The following is a 24977-nucleotide window of genomic DNA, read 5'->3' as shown; positions in this document are numbered from 1 at the left end:
TGCGTTTATGCGTTCAGTGAATTAGGCATAAGAACACAGTGAACAATACATTTAGTGAATGTATTGTGTTGTGCTTTTCCTCTGATACTGAAACATGAGTAGCATAGGCCTAAGCTTTAGTTATGTAAACATCCCAACTATCGTTAGTTGATTTGTTGACTTGTTGATTTGATTATATGACCATCCACATTGGTCCATGGTTCTGACTTGATTAATACAAATATTCTAAAGTATCGTAAAAAATGTGTCCCAATAACTAAAGTTACTCATGAGCCAAACAAAATTCAAAGTATTGTCTGTAAAATATCTGTATAATGGAGCTGTGTGTGTGTGTGTGTGTGTGTGTGTGTCTGTGTGCATAGGTTATATGTGTTTGCGTGTTCATGTACGCCTGTGCTTTTGTCAGAGGAAGGACCTATACAAAAATCTTGCACCGGGGCCCAGCCAAACTAGCTGCCTTTTTTAATTAAAATACTTTAAAAATCTATATATGCACATTTTTATGTTTTATGTTTAAAAAAGAAGAAAAAGTCAAAGTATCCATGTGAGTGCTTGTCATTAACAGTTTGTTGCTGATTGCAGAATCATTTGTGTGTGTGCTGCTTTTGAACATTTTTCTCCCTTTGTCATGGATCTTTATGTCAATGCTTTCTTTATCATGTATGATGAAGTAACAGAAACAACAGAATGCTATGGAAAATGTAAAATTTATTTCCAAATAGCAATAACACTTTCATCAAGCACTTTCACTGTTTGTGGCTTTGACCTCCTCTGCAGGTTTCTCTTCATCAGGACAGATATCTGCAAATGAGAATAGATGGTCATCAAACCAATATATCAGTTTGTTTTCTTGTTACCTGTAACTATGTTAACTGAAATGTATATTTTGTTAAAGGTTGATCTTCTGCCTCTTGTTTCAGACACAAATGTATCTGTGGGCCTGTGAGAGTATTTTGTTTTGACTGGCTATGTCATGTGCAAACTTTGGTAATTAATAAATAAATAAATAAATAAATAAATAAATAAATAAATAAATAAATAAATAAATAAATAGTATACATTTCTAACAGTGTATACAATTACATAAAGTATAATTTAGAAGGCCATTTAATTTCATCATATTGTTTTATAATAATAAAAAATAATGAAAATCAAGTAAACTGGAAAATAGAAACATACAATGATCACAAAAGAAGAATGGCAAGTTATGGCTCTGAAAAGAAACAGGGAGAGACAGAAGAGGATGATGGTGATCATTATGTGACCTGGATCCTATGAACTACTGTAAGTACAAGACATAACCTGAGTAACACAGTGGTAGCATTCACAGGCCTACTGTATATGGTCTGTGTGCTTGTTAAGCAAATGTCTGATCTAGTCATTACGTGGCTGGATAGAATCACATGAGATGAAGCAGTCACTGACCTTGCTTTTGATCATATTTGAAGCTTGGCTCTGGAAGCCCCAGGCACTCCACTTGTTTCTGATACATCTCCAAATCAGCCTGACTTAACTTCTTTGTTCTCCCTGTAAAACCATTTTTGGACAGAGCCTTGTAATATCAGGATGAATGTCTATAGAGCAGTGGAGGCTCCTCCATAGAGGTGGAGGAGGCCTGGCCTCCCCAATAATTTGAGAGAAGAGAGAGATTTTAAAAAAACAATAAATATATTTATTTTATTTATTTATTTCAACAAAAAACATATTTTTTATTTTTTATATTCATATTATTTTAGTTTTGTTCATAAATCTAAATTTTCCCATGGCTAAAACCCAATATTGCAATTGTAAAGCAACAGGCCAGATTTCCCTATCAGTTTGTATTAAGGGAGGCCAGGCCAGGCCAGGCCTCCCCTAGGAAATGAGATTCTCATAGAAGTCAATGTAATGCATTTTTTTTCATGCCAATATGCGATTGGCCAGATCACTGAAAATGGGTGGGCAACGGAGGCCTGGCCTCACCATGCATTGTGTCCAGGGCTGAAAGATTGACATTTTGTTCGTCCAATCACATGCTACTGGTTCATTTGGAATCAACTATCCTTTCCTTTCCTATTCAACACAGAAGCCATTTTGAGAATTCGCTAGTCACTTCAGTCAAACAAACATTCGCCATAGTGGCTACGAGTGTCCTATCAACTTGTGCTTTTCAGGAAATTTAGCGAACACCCCTGGCTATCATCCCTGGAGTTTATAGCTCATTTGGCCAAACACTTTTGCTTAAAACTACCTCGGAAGTCGGCGAGATTCTAGCGCAATTTGAGCTCTTGGGCTGGAGATATGCAGATTCCAGATACTAGGGAGTGAGAATGACATTCAATAGGTCATGTTAGACACCATTTGGGATTTATTGAACAGTTTTATTTTTAATGTAGTCCATTTCGTTTTATTACAAGTCAATTTAATAATCTTCCATATCAAATTACCGAATTGTTGCTCTGTGAGGAAATTCACTCTAAATACGAATAGAGTGCTGCCCTCTAGTGGATAACGTTAACGTTAGATAAAGCCAACTGGAACCATATTTTTACATATTTTATATTAAAAATATTGAATAAAACTACATATGATAAAGAAAGTGTTATCTTATCTTTTTTATATGCTAAACTTGATTAAATTGGTGATTACCTGTTGAAGCTGTAGAAGAATGAAAAATGTAAGCTAAACAAAATTGTTTTTAACTACATAATTAAAATTCCTGCCTTTTACACATGTTCACTTGGCATTTATATTACATCCAAATGTCATTTCTCAGCTTAATTATCAGGCAGGCTCATAGACTTACAGCAATGTCATTTCTTCAGGAAGGCACAAGGCTAAGCTCTGCACAATGAATTTCATCAGCCAGAACTTTCTGACTGTAGCTTACACTCCAAATAGTATGCCTTTGGCCAGCACAAAGACAGATAAGAGAACAGGGAACATTCCATCGCGAGTGAAGTGAGCAAGCGGAAAAAAATGGCCTCCTCAATTCTGGAAGTCACCAGCCTCCACTGCTATAGAGGTAGCAAGAGACTATGGAATATGAGTAAAAAAGTGAATGTTTGGGAAACTTCACCTTTAACTCTACCGATACACTGATTCAGAACTACTACTGAATTGTTCTGATTTACAAAAATCCCATTTCTTTTATGGGTGTTCTTTTATAAGGAACACCCATCAGAATCCAATTCCTTCTCATTTCATTGTGCTAAATACAGCAATGTGTATTTATTATGTATTATGTTAGCATTCCCATCACATTATAATATAGAGACTTCAAAGTGAACCTCAAAGTTCACAGGGTGCCTCCAGCATTGACATACCAAAGATATAGAGTGACTTAATGATGTCCTCAGCATCCACACTGATGACACTCAGGACAAGGCAGTCAGGACAGGTAGGCAGGACAGTGCAAGTCCCAGTGCCATTTTCATCTGAGGAAGAGAATGAGGTTTTACAGAGCCATGTAAAATGCATCTCTAATGTATGTCATCATTTAATTAAAATATGCTACATTGCTTGCCTACTTAAAGTCATACTATGCAGGATTTTCAACTACATACTATTATAAAACAAATGTGCTCAGTCATTACTGTGATACATTTGGCAACCTGTGTCTGCATGATAAAACTGCAGGACAGTGTACCTAAGAATTGAAGCAGTTTTAAAGACATGACACTCTTACATGACAACATCATAACTTCAGCTTACAAATATTATGAAATTGTGCTGGCATGAGTTTCCACTCATGTATGTAGGCTACTCATGAGTAGCCTGTTCATGTGTGTGAAGGTGTTCATGTGCATCTCAAATATGCAATCCTGCAATTAAAAAGATTAGTTATAATTAAACTGAGTGAGGATGGTTGCCTTCTCCAAAGTTGTGTGAATAAAGCATACATCATGTTTATCTGTTTCATGACAGTGTCCTTATGTGATAACGGCGCAATAGCCATCAAGTTCACAATATGTCAGAATATTTCCACTGATCTGTTGTTGCTTCAATGAGGATCTATTTCCCTGATATCTGAAAACAAACATCAGGAGTGGGAAGGCATGAAAGAATAATTTTCTAAATAACTTTACCAAGCTTTATCGTCATTATGAATTATTTATTTCAATATTTTCTCCAAGAGTTGTGCTATTTTGCAGGCCTATTTCTTCCCGAGTCAACTCAACAGCAAGTCTAACTTGCATCTCTTCCAGAACTGGTTTCCTGGAAGGGAGCAGAGCAGCAACTACGGGTTCTTCTAGACTTCATGTGCCCTACCTTGGTCAGCTGGTTGAAGATTCCCACTTCTCGATGACGATGGCTCTCCAGACCAACACGGTCAGGGGCATTCCCCTGGCTGAAGTTGACTACGTCACTGCCCCCGTGGAGATCCTGGTTTTCTGGAAACCATTGTGAAGCGGTGTCCTTCTACGTTATCAAAAGCCAATAGCCAAGACTACCGAAAGAAGAGAAGCAAACTGTCCAATTACTTTTGGTCTCCTAAAATTGGGGAATTATGTAAAAACAGGGATATTATTCCGAGACAGATCACCTCATTTTCTGCATTTCATTTCAAATCCAAAGTTCTCGTCACGTTTCATGTTTGTCACGTCATGTTTTATGTTTAGTTATTGTCTTGGTTATGTTATTGTCATGTCACGTATTATGTTAGTCCACGTTTTTACATTTTTTGTCATGTTATGTTTCATGTTTAGTTCTTGTTACCATTTATTTCTTAGTCTTGCCATGTCATGTTATATAGTTTATTGTCATAATTTCGCGAACTTGTTATGTCATGATTTATGTTTGTTTCATGTTATGTGGTTCTGTTCATTGTTTAGCATACACTTTTTTGTGGCTTTCTGCAAACCTTGCATTCCTGCTTTCTCTCTCTCCCGTTCTCTTGTCTTCTTACTAATCTACTAACTTTAGATCAGGATTGGGTAATACTAACATTCTAACCGTGTGTTCATGTTACCTTACGTTTCTTGTGCATGTCATTTGCCAATTTACCAACGCTAGGGCAGGATAGGTTTATTACTAACAATTACTAATTACCTCGTTCACTTGTCAATCCTCCACACCTGATTTCCTTTCTCATGCTGCTCTCAAGCTAATTGTCTACACCTGTCTACACCTGCATATAAAGCTCAGTTTTATGTAATGTCTTTGCGAAATTGTTGCCTCCTGTTCGTCAGTGCACCGCTTTAGCGGTTTTGTCAAGCCATTGGCTACCCATTACGATCCAAGCCTGTTTATTGACCAAAGATTATTGACTTCTGTTTTGTTGACCATTGCCTGCCTGTACCACGACTTTGCCTGCTGTCTTTATGCCTTTGCCCCGCGGAGCAGACTTCGGTCTTGACTCTTGCGCCGTCATCGACCCTGAGCCTGCCTACCGTCCGCCTGTACTTCTGCCCCGCTGACAGCTTTCCTGGCTACCAGACTTTTTGCCTGGTGTACCGATTACGAGACTGCCTTCTCCCTCGGTACTGTACTTTGGTTTTGGCTGGATTTTACGTGTATGAACATTGCTTGTTTTTTGACTACGCTCACTGGACACTCCCTGAATAAAGCCCTGACGGGACTTTATTACACCCCTGTTTCTGAGTCGTGCATTTTGGGTCCAACCCCCCACGCACCCATCTCAGTTCTGGAGTACAGAACCAGATATTGTACAACTGTCCAAATACTTATGGAGTGCAGTGTATTGTGCTTGTGCCTTAGTTTGTATTACATGCTACTGTTTGGATTATAAATAACATGGAAAATGTTTCAATGTTTTTTTTAAACTTAGTAATCTAATTTGTTCTGAAAACAACAGATGCAAAAATTATTGATAAAATTACAGATGGTAATTGACCATCACAAGTCATGTAATGGGTACAATTAAATACATAAACAGTTAGCTTAGCACTGCAAGGGCATTAATAAAAAGGTGTAAAACATGGAATGGTTGCAAACCTGTCAGCTTTGACCAGTCTGGCCCTTCTCCTCTGACCTCTCTCATTAAAGGTACGATAGGTAAGGTAAACAAGAAGGGAATTTCAGAAACAAACACTGCAACACTTTATCCCTGCCCCTTGTCTGCGAATGCGCTGACATTGATCGTCATTGGCTGGGGCAATTAGAACCAATTTTCAACCAATGAGCTTGGCAGAGGGTGAGTCAATGTGTCAGTGAGTCTTTTTCAATGATAGGAATTTACAATGGTCTTGCTCCAATGTTTTAACCTATTGTACCTTGAACAACACGTTTTTGCCCGCATAACAGCAGTTCACTGAATTTCTTTTTTTTTTTGCACCATTATGCAGTAGAGATTGTTATGTGTGAAAATCCAAGGCGATCAGCAGTTCGTGAGATACTCAAACCACCCTGTCTGGCACCAATAATCATTCCATGGCCAACGTCACTTGATTTCTTCCCCATTCTGACTGTTGGTCTGAAAAACAGCTGAACCACTTGACCTGTCTGCATGCTTTTATGCATTTAGTTGCTGCCACATGATTGGCTGATTAAATATTTATATTAACAAACTGGTATACAGGTCTACCTAATAAAGTGCTCACTGAGTGAACATATGAAAAAGGTAATTGTCAGATAAATGTAATGCTTCTTGAATATCACTGTCATAAGCTTTGCCTCAAGCAGAGAATAATAGAGAAACATTTTACATGGTAAACATGTAAGTAGTAAGTATAGTTGTTCTCAGCATATTATTATCAAATTGTTATTCTGGGATTCATGTGGATCATCTTTATTTAAACATTCATCCAAATTGTATTTCATTATGAAATAACTGGTTTTAAAAGTAAAAGTAAAATGCAATAAGATGTTCTCCCAAAAATACTGTTCATTTTAACTAAGAGGTTTTTAAAAGGTAATTAAAAGATTGATAATTAGAAATTGTAACTGTACTTTGTTTATGTTTGTACAGCAGAATCATGGACTGAAGGGAGGACCATACTTTAGCCCGTTTAATGTGGTGATGCTCCATCTACATGTACTTGGTCTCCTGTCCCAAGAGCGGTGCCTGGAGACAGTAATGCTTCTTTTTATATGGCATTGCATCCTGTTGCTGAGAAAATGTCCTGTTCATATTCCACTTTCTGTGACTGTTAAATGACCTGGATTGGGCAGCTGTCGCAAAGTTTTTTTAAGAATAGTCAATATATGCGTGCATGTCATTTATTGTACCACGTGAAGTCTAGTAGTTTCCAAAAAGGTGAAATTGAATGTTTTTCCTGTCCCTTTGTCATCAATCCTTATTTCATTGCTGCTTTATTGTGTGTGATGAAATAACATAAATGACAATGAGCCATGAGAAAATGTAAGGTTTATTTCCAAATATGTCACCGCACTAATCACTTTAACTAAGAGCTTTCTCTCCATCTGGACAAATGTCTGTAAATGAGAATAAAGATTGTTATAAAAACAGTTTCCCTGTACATAGAGCTGTGTAAACTGAAATACTCATTATCTTAAATGATGATCTTGCCTCCACTGGTTTAGACACAGATATGTCTATGGACCTGTAAGAGTAACATTGTTTTGATTTACAAATATGTAATTTTAATCAAGGATCATGCATCAGCATGTGTCAAATATGGCAGTGTGTGTTCATAATGTATTATGTTACCATTCATATCACATTATGGCAGAAAGGGTAAGTTAATTGGCTGCCTCCAGAGTAGACTTGATGATATCCTCAGCAAGCACACTGGTTAAGCTCGCGACGAGACAGTCAGGACCGGCGTGCAGGACCGCAGTGGAAGTCCAAAGACCACTTTCATCTGAGAAACAGAATGTGCTTACAGACCCAATGCCAATGTGTCTGCTTTGACCACACAAGGGCCGAAGCACCACTCTGTCAAAAACTTTATTATTAGGAATAACTTCTTTTGACTAAAATAAGGTTCATCTTTCAAATTTAGAACTTGACTTCACAGCCACAGCTACCTTCATCTTCTCTGGAGAAACTAGAAAATCCTCCTCAATTTGTAATTCAATGTGTAAGGTGTTTTATAGGTGTTTGGATACAAATCTGCAACACAATAACAGCTCTGCACAAGTGAGAGTTCAACAGCTTTATACAATATGCATATCGGGTCCAGCGCTTCCAAAGCGGAGAACAATGCTTGATACTTCGTTCCAGCTTATATACACATTCTGTTGCTGGGGAGAGTTGGGCAGTCCCTGTCTCCCTCCAGTCAGCAGCCAACACATGCACCAAGAGAAACAATTCTAAGCTCTGGGTGCCAGTGTGGAACCCTCCTTCGTGGTTAGGTGGGCTCCTGTTTTTCTGCAAGCTCGTGATGATATTTGAAACAAATGTTTCTGATTCTCTTATCTTCCTGGTATTCATGCCCTATGACACATATTTGCTTGCGTTGCTACAGTTCAGTGGAAATTTCCACTGGTAGACAGCTTCTCTCTGCACATAAGTAGAAGTGGGCACATATTAATGCTTTGCACAAATGACACAGTTAATGCCATATGAGCTATATTTCGTGAGCCAATAAAAAATTTCCCACATTCCCTCCTTTTTATCATGACAACTCTCCTAATGATTACTCTACACTATTTTAATTGAAAAGGGTTAATTTTTATAGTGGACTCTACTCTTCAGCAAACATATTAGGCAATCCTGCTAAGTTCACATCATCATATTGATCACCATAGTCCGGTTCTCTTTTGGACTGTTCGAGTCTTAAACAGTCCGACAATCGTCAGTCTGATGATCAGGATGCCAGTCCAGCCAGAGAACCACCTGTCCCAGGCCTCCTAGCCAATCAGTGGTCCCTGCTCCTTGCTGCATCTTTTCATCCCCCGTAGTGCTGGGAGTGTAAATACAACACTGCTCCCCCAAAATTACACAGACTCCACCGCTGCACACGTTGGGCACGTGTAGTTTAACCTCTGTTAAACCTCCTGTTGTTTATCCCACGCCTTCATTTCTGCAGTGCTACCCACTGCACCATCCGTGCCATTTACAAGGAAGCAGGTTTATAAGTTTGTTTGTACAAAAAAACAGCATGAGTAAATAAGCTACCATTATTTCAGTAGCCTATGTAAACATGCATGGATGCATTTATTCAACAGTTTCCGCATGACATAATTATTACCAATACTTTTCTTAAAGTTGTACAGTGGGAAATATTTGTTTTTCAATGTGAACATTGGAAAACGATATAAGTCACATATGCAGCACCACATAGGCTAGGCTATGTTTCACTAATCTACTGAAATGTTTCTGAATTAGCGTATGTGAGATGCAATTGACAATAGCCCAGAACATAAGCTGTTACAGGACAAGGTGTTCAGATCGGACACATCAGGATTCTGGGATTACAGTAAATAGTTATGTTTGTAGGCATAGATTTTTTTGCATAGATTTTTACTTTTATCCAATGTTGTTGGTTACAGGATAATAATTAGTGTCTTAAGGCAAATCGCAATGTCATGTTTGTGTTTTTACAGACAACCATATTTAGATACACAGTACGCAGGTTAATAATTAATCACATTAGCTATCAAAGTCTGTTTGCTGGAAGGGTTTCCAAACCATTCCCATTTTCTAAAATGTTGCAAAACCTAGGAAAACTCTATTTGCAATACGTCAGCACAACTGCATATATAAGACAGGAGGGTGCTGATACCATTGGAAGATTCTCTAGCAACCTCTCCACTCATCATGGATGTGCTTACTGTGGCCGCTCTCCTCAGCCTCCTCTCTGTGAGCGCAGCTAAACCCCTGGGGTGTGAAGATCTCATTCAACCCTTGCCCCTGAACAAAACTCAGGTAAGTCATTGCCTTTTGATAAATCATAGTGAAGAAAACACATTGAGTCTCATTTATCGAATGTGAGCCAAACGAAATTCACCATAGATCCACTGGAAATGCACTTCCACGAATAATGTGGGATTTATCAAAGTTTTTGGATGCCAGTTTTTTCGTAGGACCTGAACAAACTCGGCTTGTTGTACTTCCATTAACCTAAATCTCTGCTTCAGAGAAGCTTTTTTCTTTTTTCGACTATCTCTTTGAAAAAACAAAATTCCATATATGATGTTTTAGGGGGGTGGCACGGATGGTAGCACTGCCGCCTCACAGCAAGGAGGACCTGGGTTCAAATCCTCGTCAGCTGGGGCCTCTCTGTGCGGAGTTTGCATGTTCTCCCCGTGTCTGTGTGGGTTTCCTCCCGGTACTCCGGTTTCCTCCCACAGTCCAAAGACATGCAGGTTAGGCTGATTGGAGAGTCTAAATTGCCCATAGGTATGAGTGTGTGAGTGAATGGTAAGTGTGCCCTGTGATGGACTGGTGACCTGTCCAGGGTGTATTCCTGCCTTTTGCCCAATGTATGCTGGGATAGGCTCCAGCCCAACTTGCGACCCTGTTCAGGATGAGTGGGTTAAGATAATGGATGGATGGATGGATGTTTTAGGGGCGTCAATTTATGCTCATCACAAATTTTGTGCAAGCGCCTTTGATTTACGATTACTTGGTATTTATCAACATACACACATGGATATGAAAAAGAGCTGTGTCTATGTGTCTTTCATGAATCTGGAGAACGTTGTTAGTTCGTTTCAGATCACATACATTTGCACACATATTTCCGAAAATATTGATAATTGAGGCCCACTGAGTCTAGGAATGTGTTGAAAAATCAATTGTATTAACAATTTATGTGTAATTGGAAAGAAGGCAAGTGTGGCCATATACTCGACCCAGCTCCTGGTCCAAGCTATGGTTCTGTCCCGCCTGGACTACTGCAATTCCCTCTTGGCTGGCCTCCCAGCGTCCGCCATCAGACCCCTCCAACTTATCCAGAATGCAGCAGCTCGTCTGGTCTTCAACCTTCCCAAATACTCACACGTCACCCCCCTGCTTACTTCCCTCCACTGGCTGCCTGTCATGGCTCGCATCAAATTCAAAACATTGGTGCTAGCCTTCCAAGCAGTTAAGGGGTCTTCCCCAGCTTATCTACAAAAAATCATCAGACCCTACACCCCTGCCAGACCTCTTCGTTCAGCCTCCACAGGCCGCTTGGCACCTCCCCCTCTCCGAACCTCCACCTCACGCTCACGACGACTGTCTGTTCTGGCTCCACGGTGGTGGAACGAACTCCCCGTTGAGGTCAGAACTGCAGAATCTCTCCCCACCTTCAAGCGCAAGCTGAAGACACACCTCTTCAAGCAGCACCTCTCCCCATCCCTCCCTACCTCCCTGTGAACCTTAATTGTTGTCTCTGTGACTTGCTTTGTGTATCGGTATTTTTAGTTGGCTAGGTAAGCAGTGTTTGGATAGTTAACTTTGGTCACTTTTGCTCTGTTGTTTGTTTGTTTCTTTGTTAAAAAAAAAACAACTCAGCGAACTTATCCCTGGTTATGGGTATGCACTTTGTTGTACATCACTCTGGATAAGAGCGTCTGCCAAATGCCAATAATGTAATGTAATTTAATGTAATAATACAGAAATGGGGGTATTTCATGCTAAATAAATAACAGCCAAATAGCAAATTATAAACTGAAGCACATACGGATATATAATACAAATATGAGCATGTAATACATATACATATAGAATACAAATGCATGAGGGACTGACTAGTGGAGTCAGATCAATCCGGAGATTCTGAGGGAGTAGAGGAAAACTGGACTGTGCTTTCCTTAGTTGGCTCGGGATGGAAGAGGCCTGCAAAATAGCACCTAAACTGGCTTGATCTTTGTTTTCAGGTATCAGGGAAATGGATCGTCATTGAAGGAACAGCAGATCACCAGAAATTCATTGACATACTGAAAACAGTGGACAGCTCCTTGATAGATACTGTGCTGTCATCAGATGAAAGCACTGCTGTCATAAAAGAAAGAAACATGATGTGAGTGGCTTCAGATCATGCACAGGCAACCATCCTGACTCAGTTTTACCATTACTAACATGGCTCCTTTTCAATTGCAGGAATGGAAAGTGTCATTATGCTGTTCAGAATGTGACTTTTTCAAACAACACCGGTCATATGATACGTAAGTAATATTTTTGTGTCCCTCTTTTTTGTAGCAAATGGCAGTTGGGCCTGTGACACCTTACACATTGAATTACAAATTGAGGAGGATTTTCTAGTTTCTCCAGAGAAGATGAAGGTAGCTGTGGCTGTGAAGTCAAGTTCTAAATTTTAAGGTTTAACCTTATTTTAGTCAAAATAAGTTATTCCTAATACATAGGCCAATCTAATTAACTTTCTTAGATGGAAGGATTAAATGACTAAAATTTATTAGGGTTCTCCCAATAATTTTTCGGTGCTTCGGCCCTTGTGTGGTCAAAGCAGACACATTGGCATTGGGTCCGTAAAAGCACATTCTCTTTCTCAGATGAAAGTGGTCTTCGGACTTGCTCTGTGGTCCTGCACGCCAGTCCTGACTGTCTCGTCGTGAGCTTGGCCAGTGTGGTTTGCGAGGAAATCATCAAGTCACTCTATATCTTTGGTATGTCTACTCTGGAGGCAGCCAATCAACTTACCCTTTCTGCCATAATGTGATATGAATGGTAACATAATACATTATGGACACACACTGCCATATTTGACACATGCTGATGCATGATCCTTGATTAAAATGTCATATTTGTAAATCAGAACAATTCAAAGGGGGTTCTGAATCAGTGTACATGTAGATATAAGGCAAAGTTACTATCCATATTTCTTAACTAGGTCAGTTATTCTGTCACATATTCCACAGTCTCTTGCCAGCTCTGCAAGCAATCATCCTGATATTACATGACTCTGTCTACCAATGGTTTGGTTTTACAGGGAGAACAAAGCAGTTAAGTCAGGCTGATTTGGATATATATCACAAACAAGTGGAGTGCCTGGGGTTTCCACAGCCAATCTTCAAATATGATCAAAAGCAAGGTCAGTGACTGCTTCATCTCATGTATTTCTACTTGTATTACAACTTACATGTTATATATTAGACTTGTGAGTTTTAAGGACCGTCATCTTAAACTGTGTAAATTGCATTTGCAGGCATTTCATTTCATAGGAGTTAGGCCACATCATAGTCAGCATCTTCTTTTTATGTCCCTTCCTGTTTCTGTTCTGAGCCTTAACTTTTTTGTGATCGTTGTACCCTACTGTTTTCAAAGAAGACAGTTTGATTCGGATTTCTATTTATTATTTTGAGACAATATGTTGACATTAAATAGCCTTATATACTAAGCTTTATGTTATCATATACATGGTCATACATTGATACAAATTATATGTTAAGGTAGTCATAGTGTACTTCAACTGCGAGTCATTGTAAATATCCATACACAGATACATCTAAAACATAAGCAGTATGCATTGTGAAAAAGATCATCAGTATGACATAGGCAATCAAAACACAGTACTCTTTCAGGTCTATAGACATATCTGTGTCTAAACCAGTGGAGGCAAGATCATCATGTTAGATAATGAGTATTTCAGTTTACACAGCTCTATGAACAGGGAAACAAAGGATTTTACTGTTTTGATAACAATTTTTATTCTCATTTACAGATATTTGTCCAGCTGAAGAGAAAGCTCTTAGTTAAAGTGATTAGTGCAGTGAAATATTTGGAAATAAACATTACATTTTCTCATGGCTCATTGTCATTTATGCTATTTCCATCACACACAATAAAGCAGCAATGAAATAAGGATTGATGACAAAGGGACAGGAAAAACATTCAAAAGCAGCACACGTGAAAATAATTAATCTGAAATTATATGAATCCTAAGAAACTATTAACTACAAATATCACATTTTTTGCTGTATATCTCATGCATTAGCTTTTGGTTTCCACTGAAGAGAACATAATGACAAAGAAAACTAAAAAAGCACACATACACAAGATACCCATTTGCACACAGGTTGACTGAGGAATCTTATTACACTGACGTTAAGTTGGATGTTGCAAAGCATATTAAAGCAGAACCAGCTTAGCTTTCTATGCATCCTATTCATTCTAATAGTTGTTTGTTAAAAAAAAAAAACTCCACCCATCAGGATCCAGTTTTCACATATGCAAAAATACATGTATGAATCACAGGCAAATTGGAGGGCTTTATTGTTAGAATATGCCATATCCTATGATTTGTTTTCAAACAGACCAAAACATTGATTTCCCATCAATGTATTAACCATTTATTTCACCTTTTTGGAAACTAGTAGACTTCATGTGGTACAATAAATTACACGCATATTGACTGAAATAAAAAGAAATTAGCGACAACTGCCCATCTCAGGTCATATAACATTCACAGAAAGTGAAATATGAACAGAACATTTTCAGGAACAGGATGCAATGCCATATAAAAAGAAGCATCACTGTCTCCAGGCACCGCTCTTGGGACAGGAGACCAAGTACATGTAGATGGTATCACGCACTCAGAACAGGGGATCCAGATGTGAGACCAAGACAGGAATTTCTTCTGAATAAAAGGTCGGTCAGTTCGGTTCAAAATCAGATAAGCACGATAAATGGAGGTCGAAACAGGTCGAAACAGGTATCAATCCGGAAATGCTGGAAGGTGTGGTACAAACACATAACAATCTGGCGACAAGACATACAAACTGAGGGGCTTAAATAAGGTAATGAGAGGGAATAGCAATCAGGTGTGGGAAACAATCAGGAAGTTAAACAGGATCAATTCTTAGGTACACTGTCCTGCAGTTTAATAAGAAAATCATCTGGTATGTTGTACCTATTGGAGAATTTGTCACAGTTCTTCTGCAGATTTGGCAGATTCCCTCTGGCTGCTTGCTTCTGGATATCAAGGTAATCCCAGACAGCGTCTAACAAATTTCTATCTGAAAAGTGATATATTACTTGACAGGTGTTCTGTTCTTTGACATAAATGACACTCATTAATATGTCAAAGATAAATATAAAGGAAGAACTTCCTTTTATTCCACAAAAAATGTGTGTAAATAGAGTATGTATGTTAGCACACTGTTCAGAAGATAAACTGTTGTTTAATGTAAAACTTGCAAGTAGTGAAAATATAATGTGTTGATATTGTGTAGTAAATGGTATTTGCATGTTTTTGAGGATTTCTTCTGTATTTCTCTGCTTGTGAAAATTTAAGTATTTCTATGTGCGATGTAGCTTTGTCATATGTTTCTGTTGGAGTTGTTGGAGTGCTAGTACAAGTTGGGGTATGTAATATCGGAAAAGTAAAGTGTCAAGAAATGTATGTGTGAACTCTCGGTTTTGTAGCAGTGTTCTCATGTAAAAGAGGTTGAATGAATGAGGTGCATGACCTTATGACTATTGTAATATTGAGTATTTGATTACATGCTATAGCGCCACCAGCTGGGCAATCAATCCTATTTTAATAATGATTGTAAGGGGCATTAGCCTGAATTAGCATGAATTGTATCCTAAACAATAGGATCCATGGCTTCTTTCGCTAGTTAATCTTGTAAAGCACTATTCTTACTAACAACTACTAATTTAGATATTGTACAGTACTAATCATATTAATACACTTAGAAACTAACAGTCACTTAATTTCGGTAGATTAGATTTAATCACGTAACTAACTCACTAACATCATCTTCATGCTGTTCTCTAGCTATGCCTTCCTATGCTCGTGTTCGCACCTGGTTCTTACTATCACTATGTCTCCGACTCTATGCAAATGTCCACTCTCTAATCCAGAACCGTATGTCTTACATGTGGGTCTATGTGCATTCAATCCGCATTTTCATCTCCCCTTTGTAAAACCCCACACTAACCCAACGACAGAATTTAGCGAGGGCTGAAGGTATCAGCGTGCTCGTGCTTCTGGTGTTGCTGAAAGAATACTAATAGGGTTAAAAATTAGTGGCCCCTATGCGGAGAGTCTAGATCAGCCAATAAATAAACCATGATACAAAGACAGGAGTACCAATCTGCCTTCCGCTCTTTACTGACCAAGAATCTCCACAATAGGGCCAATAGATTCACCTTCGTTTATCTGACTCCATTTTAGAAAAATAATTTAGATTAGTTATCCACATTAGTGGATTTCTTATTGATAATTTTGACTTGATCGCTATAGGAATCCTGTACTGAGATTTACTCTCTGAACAATCCTCTGCTGGTACCACCGCATGTCACATCGCGCGTTATGTGCACGTCTCACAAACTGACTAGCTATCTGTAGTCATTACAGAGGTCGCAGGAATAGCTACTCTCGGGTATATCTGTTTACAGCCTAGGGACCCAAGCAGACCAACATAGCTACGGCTGTGCTCGACATGAATGAACTACCATGCGGAGGCGAGGGATTTACCAACATAGGTCTACGGGTGCTATACGCCGTGATACAGTAAGTGGAAATAATCATCCTCCCTAGACCAGTTTGAAGGGGTAAACCAAGCATTCCCTGTATAACATTAAGTGTCAGTAAGGAAAACCAAACAGATCAAGTTTTAACAATTTATTTTACCAGGCAGGTTACATACATAATTACATACTAGTTCCAAATCAAAAGACATTACAACGGAAACCAAATTATGGAGTCTTAAAAGTCATACCTGGTAATTAAAGCTACATACGGGAGTCTGGCTACAGACACCCTGTACGTAGAAATTACGTGCACGGAGTGCACGGGAGGCTGATTGCATTCTCCCAGATTGCTTAGTTTACTGTCCTTAAATCCAAAATCTGGCCTTTGATGTTAACCCTAAAAATGGGTCACCCATCTGTAATTTGGAGCCACGCCTCCCCAGGAAACGCACATGGCTTTCACTGGGGCAGAGCTCCACACAGTTTTTCCCTGGCTCCTGGTTGGTTATGATGTCCAGGGTTTGCTGTTGCAGAAATAAAACCATTGCACCAGTCGCACTGAAACAATCAGAATAATACCAAACATGAATATTATCTAAACTGACTTTGTCATGAAACATCCAGTGCAGTACACATCATTTAGTGACTGAGTAAATAGGGAGAGAGTAATAAAGGGGGGTTCAGGAGAAGGCCAGGGCCTAGCAGGAAGTATTTCCTCCAAACCTCTCTGTGCCGTAAAGAATGTTGCCCCGTCGTAACGAGTTTTACGGCTGGAGGCCTGAGTCTTCCCCCACAGGCTCCTGCCCGTATGGGTGCGGAGATAGTGGGGGTTAATGGTGCATGCTCCTGGGTTAAATTACTTTACAACCACATATTCCCCAATACCAGAGGAAGCCAGCAAGCTGACCAGCCCTGAGTGATAATGCCAGATAATAATTATTTAATTATTAATAATTTCCGTCTTACACCTTGTTATTGTATTATTACCCTCTTATGTTTCCCACCTATTGTCTATTTGTTTAGCCCACCTTCTCCCGAGCCCCGCTTAGGTTGTCACCGTCCCTCATGTATTTAAACCTTAGTCTCCACAGTGTTTCATGTCAGAACGTTGATCATAATTCAGAGCCGAGATGCCTGTACGCCTGTTTTATTGAGATTCATTATGACAACCCTTTGCCTTGTTGTCAAGTTTGCTTTGCCCTCTTGTTTTGTCTGCCCTTCTGATTATTTGTTCTTTGATTATTTGCTACGACTTCAACTTTGATTTTTGCCTTAGCCCTTTTGTACCTCTGTTTTCTGATTTCCTGGATATCGTCTCCTGCTTGTTTTTCAATGTTTCTTTGCTTTTTGTTTTGGCTGTTGTCACTTGATCTCTTGACTGTGAACTGGGACTGAATAAAAGACAACGTTTTTGGAATATCCTCTGGTCTGCTTTTGGGTCCTCAGTACTGTACATAACAGTACGTTCTGACCACCGTGGACCCAGCAGACCAGTCCAGAACACAGAGGCGGAGACTATGAGGGTGGATCATGCATGACTGACCAGGGAGGAGAGGGAGAGAAGGATGAGAGACCGGCGATGGATTGGACGCTTCGTCTCCGCATGCCTGAGAAAAGCTAGCGCCCACTAGTCAGCGAGGGAGCACTAGTGGGCGTGACTCCAATTGAAGTGTTCCCCAAACACCGCACCTGTCTTCCCGCTACCATCTCCTAGGAGGGAAAGACGAGGAAGATATCCGCCCTGGTCGATTCCAGAGCTGAAGCTGGTTTTCTGGATGCCGGTGTGGCTGCCAGGTGGGGTGTCCCACTTACCAAGATGCTACACTCCCTGGTGGCCAATTCACTCAGCGGACAGAGACTTGCTAACATCACCCACACAGGCATTCCCTTAAAACTGCTAACCTCTGGAAACCATCAAGAGCAGCTGGTGCTCCATATCATAGATTCTCCACATTCCCCTATCATCCTGGGTCACCCATAGCTGGTCAAGCACAACCTGGAAATGGACTGGGAAAGGCATGAGATTTTGGGCTGGAGCCCATTCTGTTTAGCTCATTGCTTTCGCCAAGCCCACACCCCTGTTCAGAGAAGTAATCCCAAGAAAGTGCCGGATCTGAAAGAGATCCCTTCCAAGTACATGGACCTGAAAGAGGTCTTCTGTAAGTCCTGAGCTACCTCCCTACCTCCTCACTGGCCCTACGACTGTGCCAGTAACCTCCTTCCGGGAACCACCCCCTCCTTCTCCCTGTCCCATCCCGAGACCGGGACAATGGAGAAATACCACGGTGAGTCCCTGGCTGCAGGGATCATTTGTCCCTCATCTTCTCCTGCTGGAGCAGGCTTCTTCTTTGTGGGCAAGAAAGACCCTGCGTCCATGTATTGACTACTGAGCCTTCAACGACATCACCGTCAAGAATCGTTACCCTCTCCCCCCTCATGGCCTCAGCATTTGAATTACTGCAGGAGGCTACCATCTTCACAAAACTGGATTTATGCAATGCCTACCACCTGGTGCATATCCGTGAGGGGGATGAGTGGAAAATGGCGTTTAACACCCCCTACTGGCCATTGTGAATATCTGGTGATGCCGTTCAGGCTCACTAATGCTCCAGCCATTTTTAATCAATGATGTGCTGGGAGACATGATAAACAAATTTGTTCTTGTCTGCTTAGATGACATTCTAATCCATTCTAAGACCAGGGAGGAACACATCACACGTGTTCGCAAGGTCCTTAAACATCTTTTGGAGAATCGTCTGTTTGTCAAGCCTGGGAAGTGTGTCTTTCACTGTTCCACCACATAATTCCTTGGTTACATAATATCGGCGGGCAACATCCGTAAGGTCACTGCCGTGGTCGAGTGGCCACATCCTACTAGTCGCAAGGATCTACAACGCTTCTTGGGGTTCGCAAACTTTTACCGCCAATTCATCCATAACTACAGCACTATCGCCTCTGCCCTCAGCTCCAGCAAGAGTGTCTTCCTCTGTAAACGATAAGGCCAACCAGGCATTCCTCTCACTCAAGGACCTCTTCACTACAGCCCCTATCCTCATCCACCTGGACCAGGCTGTTGTTTAGTCGAGGTGGACACATCTAACATTGGGGTAGGGGATCTCCTGTCACAATGCCCCATCAAAGACAACAAGATTCATCCCTGTGCATTCTTCTCCCGCTGCCTGTCTCCCACAGAAGAAAACTACGACATCGGCAACCGGGAACTCCTGGTGGTGAAGTTGGCCCTAGAGTAGTGGAGACACTGGCTGGAGGGAGCTCAAGTCCCATTTCTGGTGTGGACAGACCACAAAAACATAGACAAAAAACCCTCTAGCCGAGACAAAACTCCTGACACCATACTACTGTCGAGGACCCTGCCCTAGGCCCGCCTGATGAGAGATTGACAGAAGATGGGTTAGGAAGGAATGCATTGTTAACCCCTCACACACGCCATCGAGGTGGTAGCAAGAACGCCCGTAAGAGGAAAAATATGTGGTTCAGAGATAATGAGCAGCCCTACTTGTCAGAAGAGGAGTCTGAAGTCGGGGGACTTAGATATAGAGTACTAAGGAGCAAGGTTAAAGTTCTGACTGAGGCCATGCATAGAATGAGTTCCAGCATAATCTTGGAGGAGATTCAACATGCTGAGCGAGCAGTCGGGGAATGCCCCAACCCTACAGGGGAGGGGCACAATGCCTGGCTAAAGCAAAAAGATAAGGAAAACGGAAGGGATGTCAATACCGAAAGAATATTAAGAGGCTTTAAGGGCCTTCCTGATTATAACCTGATAATTTATTGGATAGATTCAAAGGACTGACTGTGGAGGAGTTGGGGGATGATTTACACTCAGCTATTGGCTGGATGTCCTTTGTAGATCCCTTAAGGCGCCGCGGAGAGGGGCACCTGGAGAGTGTGTTGAGATGGTGGAGGGCACTAACTTCTGGCTTGTATGAAGTCAAAGTTTGGAGAGAGTCCAAGGAGAGATTATGACAGGGAGACAAATACCAGTGATGAATAGGTTCATTGAAAAATTACATAAGAGCTAGTGTTTTTCCACTCGTATATTGAGATGGTGGAAACTCCCAACCGGAGGGGCACATGAGATAAAGTATTGGGGAAATTTCCTTTGAGGTATGAGAAAATGACAGTGAGACAAACAGAAGTAATGAATATGGTCATTAAAAAGTTGCATAAGAGATAAATGTCTTCCTACTCGGTATATTGGGGACATTTCTTATCAAAAAAAAAAAAAAAAGGTACACTTTTATACGAGCTAAGGATATATAAGGAGTGATCCTGCCCCAGATTCCCAAACCAATGCAGCTGTTCAAAGAGCTCATCAACAGCAAGGAGGAGGGATCAAATCCCGCAGAAAACGAGATGGCTATATTTAGGGCATGGGTGGTACTTATAATCTATATTACTTGTAAAAGTAGGAAAAGTAGTACATAGAAGCTCAACGTTATAAGTTTCCTTTCATTTTTATGTATTTTCGTTTTCAGTAAGATACTATAGAAGGTAGCATTATTAGGTGATTTAAAAGTTATAAGTTTCCTTTCATTTTTATGTCTTTTATTTTTCAGTAAGATACTATATACGATATAAATAAGTAGTAGACTTTAGGGGTGTTCGTACCCATTGTATTAATGGAAGTTCAGTAGCTTTTATCTCCGTGAAGGGGGAGCCATAAGATAAGGTAAAGGCCAAAGAGGATGATGGGTATTTGAGGGGTGTACCTTGAATTTTAACATCATGGTGGAAAGGTAAATTAGAAAGAGCTAAAGGGGTATATGTAACTTGCATGTGATCAGCAAACTGAAAGATGATATATATCCTGTAATCTGTATAACTCTATTCTTTTGATTGATTATAATAAAGCATATCTTACTATAGTCATATGTGATAAAGATTCTTTTAGAGGAATACATTGAATACAGGACATCATATACCAGAATTGCATCACACCCTTCACTTCGAGACTGGGCTGGAAGTTCAGTAGAACTTACCAGGGCTCCAGGACGTTCAGAGTACTTGAGTTCGTCCCCGAGACACCTCATGGTGAGGTACTGCTCGTGGGAACGTGAGGTCTGAGCTCGGCAAGGGGTCCGTGGCTCACGACACTACCTTCCAACTACTTTGTTAATGCTGTTCGGCTAGAGATCGAGGACATTGTTCACAATGCCCAGAATGGCAGGGCGAGTCCCAGTAACTGCCCGAACAATCGTCTTTACGTGCCTCTGGGCGCCAGATCAAAGGTCATACAATGGGGACACTCTTCTCTCCTCTCCTGCCGTCCCAGGGTCTCATGCCCAACCACCTTCATCCAGAGGAAATTCTGGTGGTCGGGCTTGAAGAAAGACGTGTTGGACTTTATCGCTGCCTGCTCGGTCTGTGCTTGAGGTAAACCGTCTCACTCTCCCCCATCAAGTGTATTACAACCTCTCCCTATCCATCACTGTCTCTGGTCACACATAGCACTAGATTTTGTCACTGGGTTACCTCCTTCCAACACTTTTACCACCATACTCCCCATAGTTGATAGATTTTCTAAAGCCGTGCACTTTGTTCGCCTCACCAAACCCCCGTCGGCCAAGGAAACAGCTAGTTTACTCACCCATTTGTCTACACGGTATTCCTTCCGACATTGTCACCGATAGAGGTCCCCAATTCACTGCACCCTTTTCGAAGGCTTTCTGCATGTTAATTGGTTCAGACTCCCTCCCACCATGCACCGGATTCACCCCACCTTCCAAAACCAAACCAGCTATTACCCACCTCCTCTGGCCCACCCCTGAACCCCCCCCACCCCCCCCCCCGGCTCATCAATGGAGGAGAAGCCTACATGGTCCGTAGGATCATGGACGTTCGCCGTCGGGGTCATAGCCTTCAATATTTGGTAAACTGGGAGGTCTACGGCCCTGAGGACGCCATCCAGATTTGTTCTGGATAAGGACTTGATTAGGACTTTCATGTTAATTATCATGTGCCTCCAGTGAAAACACCAGGACGGGTTTGTTGTGGTGGGGGGGGGGGGGGGCAATATCATATTGATGCCTTCCCTGGCTTTATGTTCTTCTAGATATCTAGATACCTGTTGAATGAGGTATGTTTTTGAGGGTTGCAGTAAAAACCTACAGAATGGTAGATTACCAGTAACAGGGTTGGGAACCACCAAATTGGTATATATCAAAGATTAGTGTCTTAAAATCATGTTTCAAGTTTCATTCATCAACAATCCAAATTAGGGTTGAAGCTTTGCTTTAGTTACATAGCTGCTGCTTTTATCCAAAGCAACTTACAGTTGACTAAGCAGGGAATGTGGGGTTAATGGCCTTGCTCATGAGCCCAACAACTGCACAGATCTTATCATGGTTACACCCGGGCTTGAATCACCAACCCTCTGGGTCCCAGTCGTGCACCTTAGCCACTAAGCTGCATGCTGCCCCCAGGGGCAAAAAAACCTACAGGAAGGTAATCTCCTGTAACTGCCTTTCCATTACTCTACCTCTCAGCTGGAGCTCCTGGAGAGCCAGAGGCACAGGATGCGCTCACGGAGAGCCTTCTTCATCCAGCACAGCTGGCGGACGCACCGGCGCAGGAAACAGGAGGCTCAGAGTCGGGCCGCAATCCGGATCCAAGCGGGTAAGCTGTCCGCTCCAGTACCGCCGCCGACATTTTCCACCGAATGTCAGCTGGTGCGTATATATGCATCCAAGTAGAAAAATGAATTCTAAACCAGCAAACGTGTAAACCTACCTGCTTTGAGGTTGATTTTGAGTCGGAATACCTTGACAGCGATGGCACTTAAATTGTGTATCTCATCTTGGTGTACAACTGTCAGTTTTGAAGCCAAATTTATGCTAGGTTGTTTATGACACTATGTACAACATTGGAAAACTGAAATTTTCTTATAACATGAGGATCTTCAGTAAAGCCGTACGTCCTAAAAGATCGCAACTGAATGTGAAGCAATCGCAACACATTGCTTGAATATCGGTGGCTAACATTCGCTTAGGAAAAGTATATACCTTTGTGGTTCTTGTAGCAACTGACCGAGCAGCTGAAATAAAGAAAACAATGAGCAACCTATCGCAACTTAAGTAGCTAAAAGGTGCCACTGGTTCCACTGTGGCTTTACACGTTTTAACTGCCGAGGCAGCTTGACTGCTAAACAGAACGCCATACATTTAGTCATAAGCAATACCTTGCGCCTGGGCCCGGTCGTACATACCGGGATCGACTTCAAAAATTACATTACCAGATCTAGGCACTGTACATAAGCGCACAAAATGGATATATTAAAGCATTACTAATACTCACTATCTTATTTTGCAGACCGGACATTTGTACTTTGGTGTCTGTTCACTGCACACGCTGCAGATCTGCATTTTAATATGATTTAAACACGTTCTTTCCTCGCCGCCGTTTTTTTTTTTAGATATTTTTTTAGGCCTTTTTCAGCTTTATTGGACAGTATATAGTATAGACAAGAAAAATGGGAGCGAGAGAGAGGGGAAGACAGTTGGACGGTTGGATGCGAACCGCCGACGTCGCGGCTCGCAATGAGCATGCAGTCAGTGCTCTACAGGCTAGGCTACGTTTCACTAATCTACAGAAATGTTTCTGAATTAGCGTATGTAATACGTATCTAATGTAATAGCCAAGAACATAAACTGTCACAGTACAAGGTAGTGGCACTGGGGCCCCTGGTTTGGGAGCAGCCGCAGAGGGCCCGTGTCTCTCCGTGTCTTATATCAGTACGTCCGTAGTCAGGTCCTAATATTTTAACCATGCACCGGGAAAATAACAACTACAACTACATTTGGTTTAAGAGTGGTGTGTGTTTATATATCCTTAAATAAGGAAACTCATCTCTGTCATGGTTATTTAAATATTTTTGTACAATATGTGATCATGCTAAATTTATACCCTGTGTCTATTATACTGAAAAAAGGCTAAATGTATAAACTATTCAATGAAATGACTTGTGACAGGCTAATTCATTTGGTGTTGGTGTTATTTTCTGACAAGTTGAAAGATATTACAAAAGCTAAGAAACTGATTTTCATACATGAATTCATATTTTTTTATAGTATTTTTTTTCGTTTATGCGTTCAGTGAATTAGGCATAAGAACACAGTGAACAATACATTTAGTGAATGTATAGTGTTGTGCTTTTCCTCTGATACTGAAACATGAGTAGCATAGGCCTAAGCTTTAGTTATGTAAACATCCCAACTATCGTTAGTTGATTTGTTGACTTGTTGATTTGATTATATGACCATCCACATTGGTCCATGGTTCTGACTTGATTAATACAAATATTCTAAAGTATCGTAAAAAATGTGTCCCAATAACTGAAGTTACTCATGAGCCAAACAAAATTCAAAGTATTGTCTGTAAAATATCTGTATAATGGAGCTGTGTGTGTGTGTGTGTGTGTGTGTCTGTGTGCATAGGTTATATGTGTTTGCGTGTTCATGTACTTAAATACTTTAAAAATCTATATATGCACATTTTTATGTTTTATGTTTAAAAAAGAAGAAAAAGTCAAAGTATCCATGTGAGTTCTTGTCATTAACAGTTTGTTGCAGATTGCAGAATCATTTGTGTGTGTGCTGCTTTTGAACATTTTTCTCCCTTTGTCATGGATCTTTATGTCAATGCTTTCTTTATCATGTATGATGAAGTAACAGAAACAACAGAA

The 24977-nt window shown here is 40.7% G+C and overlaps 1 long non-coding RNA gene across 1 annotated transcript; it reads right to left on the bottom strand.

The window, feature by feature from the left end:
- Nucleotides 1-688: 688 nt before the first annotated feature.
- On the bottom strand, nucleotides 689-3390 carry LOC133132387 (uncharacterized). Its single transcript, XR_009709126.1, has 3 exons — nucleotides 3306-3390; nucleotides 1426-1527; nucleotides 689-801 (listed from the first exon to the last, which is right to left on the bottom strand). It is a non-coding gene; the product is annotated as an uncharacterized LOC133132387 (long non-coding RNA).
- Between the last annotated feature and the right edge of the window lie 21587 nt (nucleotides 3391-24977).

Source organism: Conger conger, chromosome 7 (assembly GCF_963514075.1).
Source record: "Conger conger chromosome 7, fConCon1.1, whole genome shotgun sequence".
NCBI classification, from domain to species: Eukaryota; Metazoa; Chordata; class Actinopteri; order Anguilliformes; family Congridae; genus Conger; species Conger conger.
This window is presented reverse-complemented; position numbering and strand designations above follow the sequence as displayed.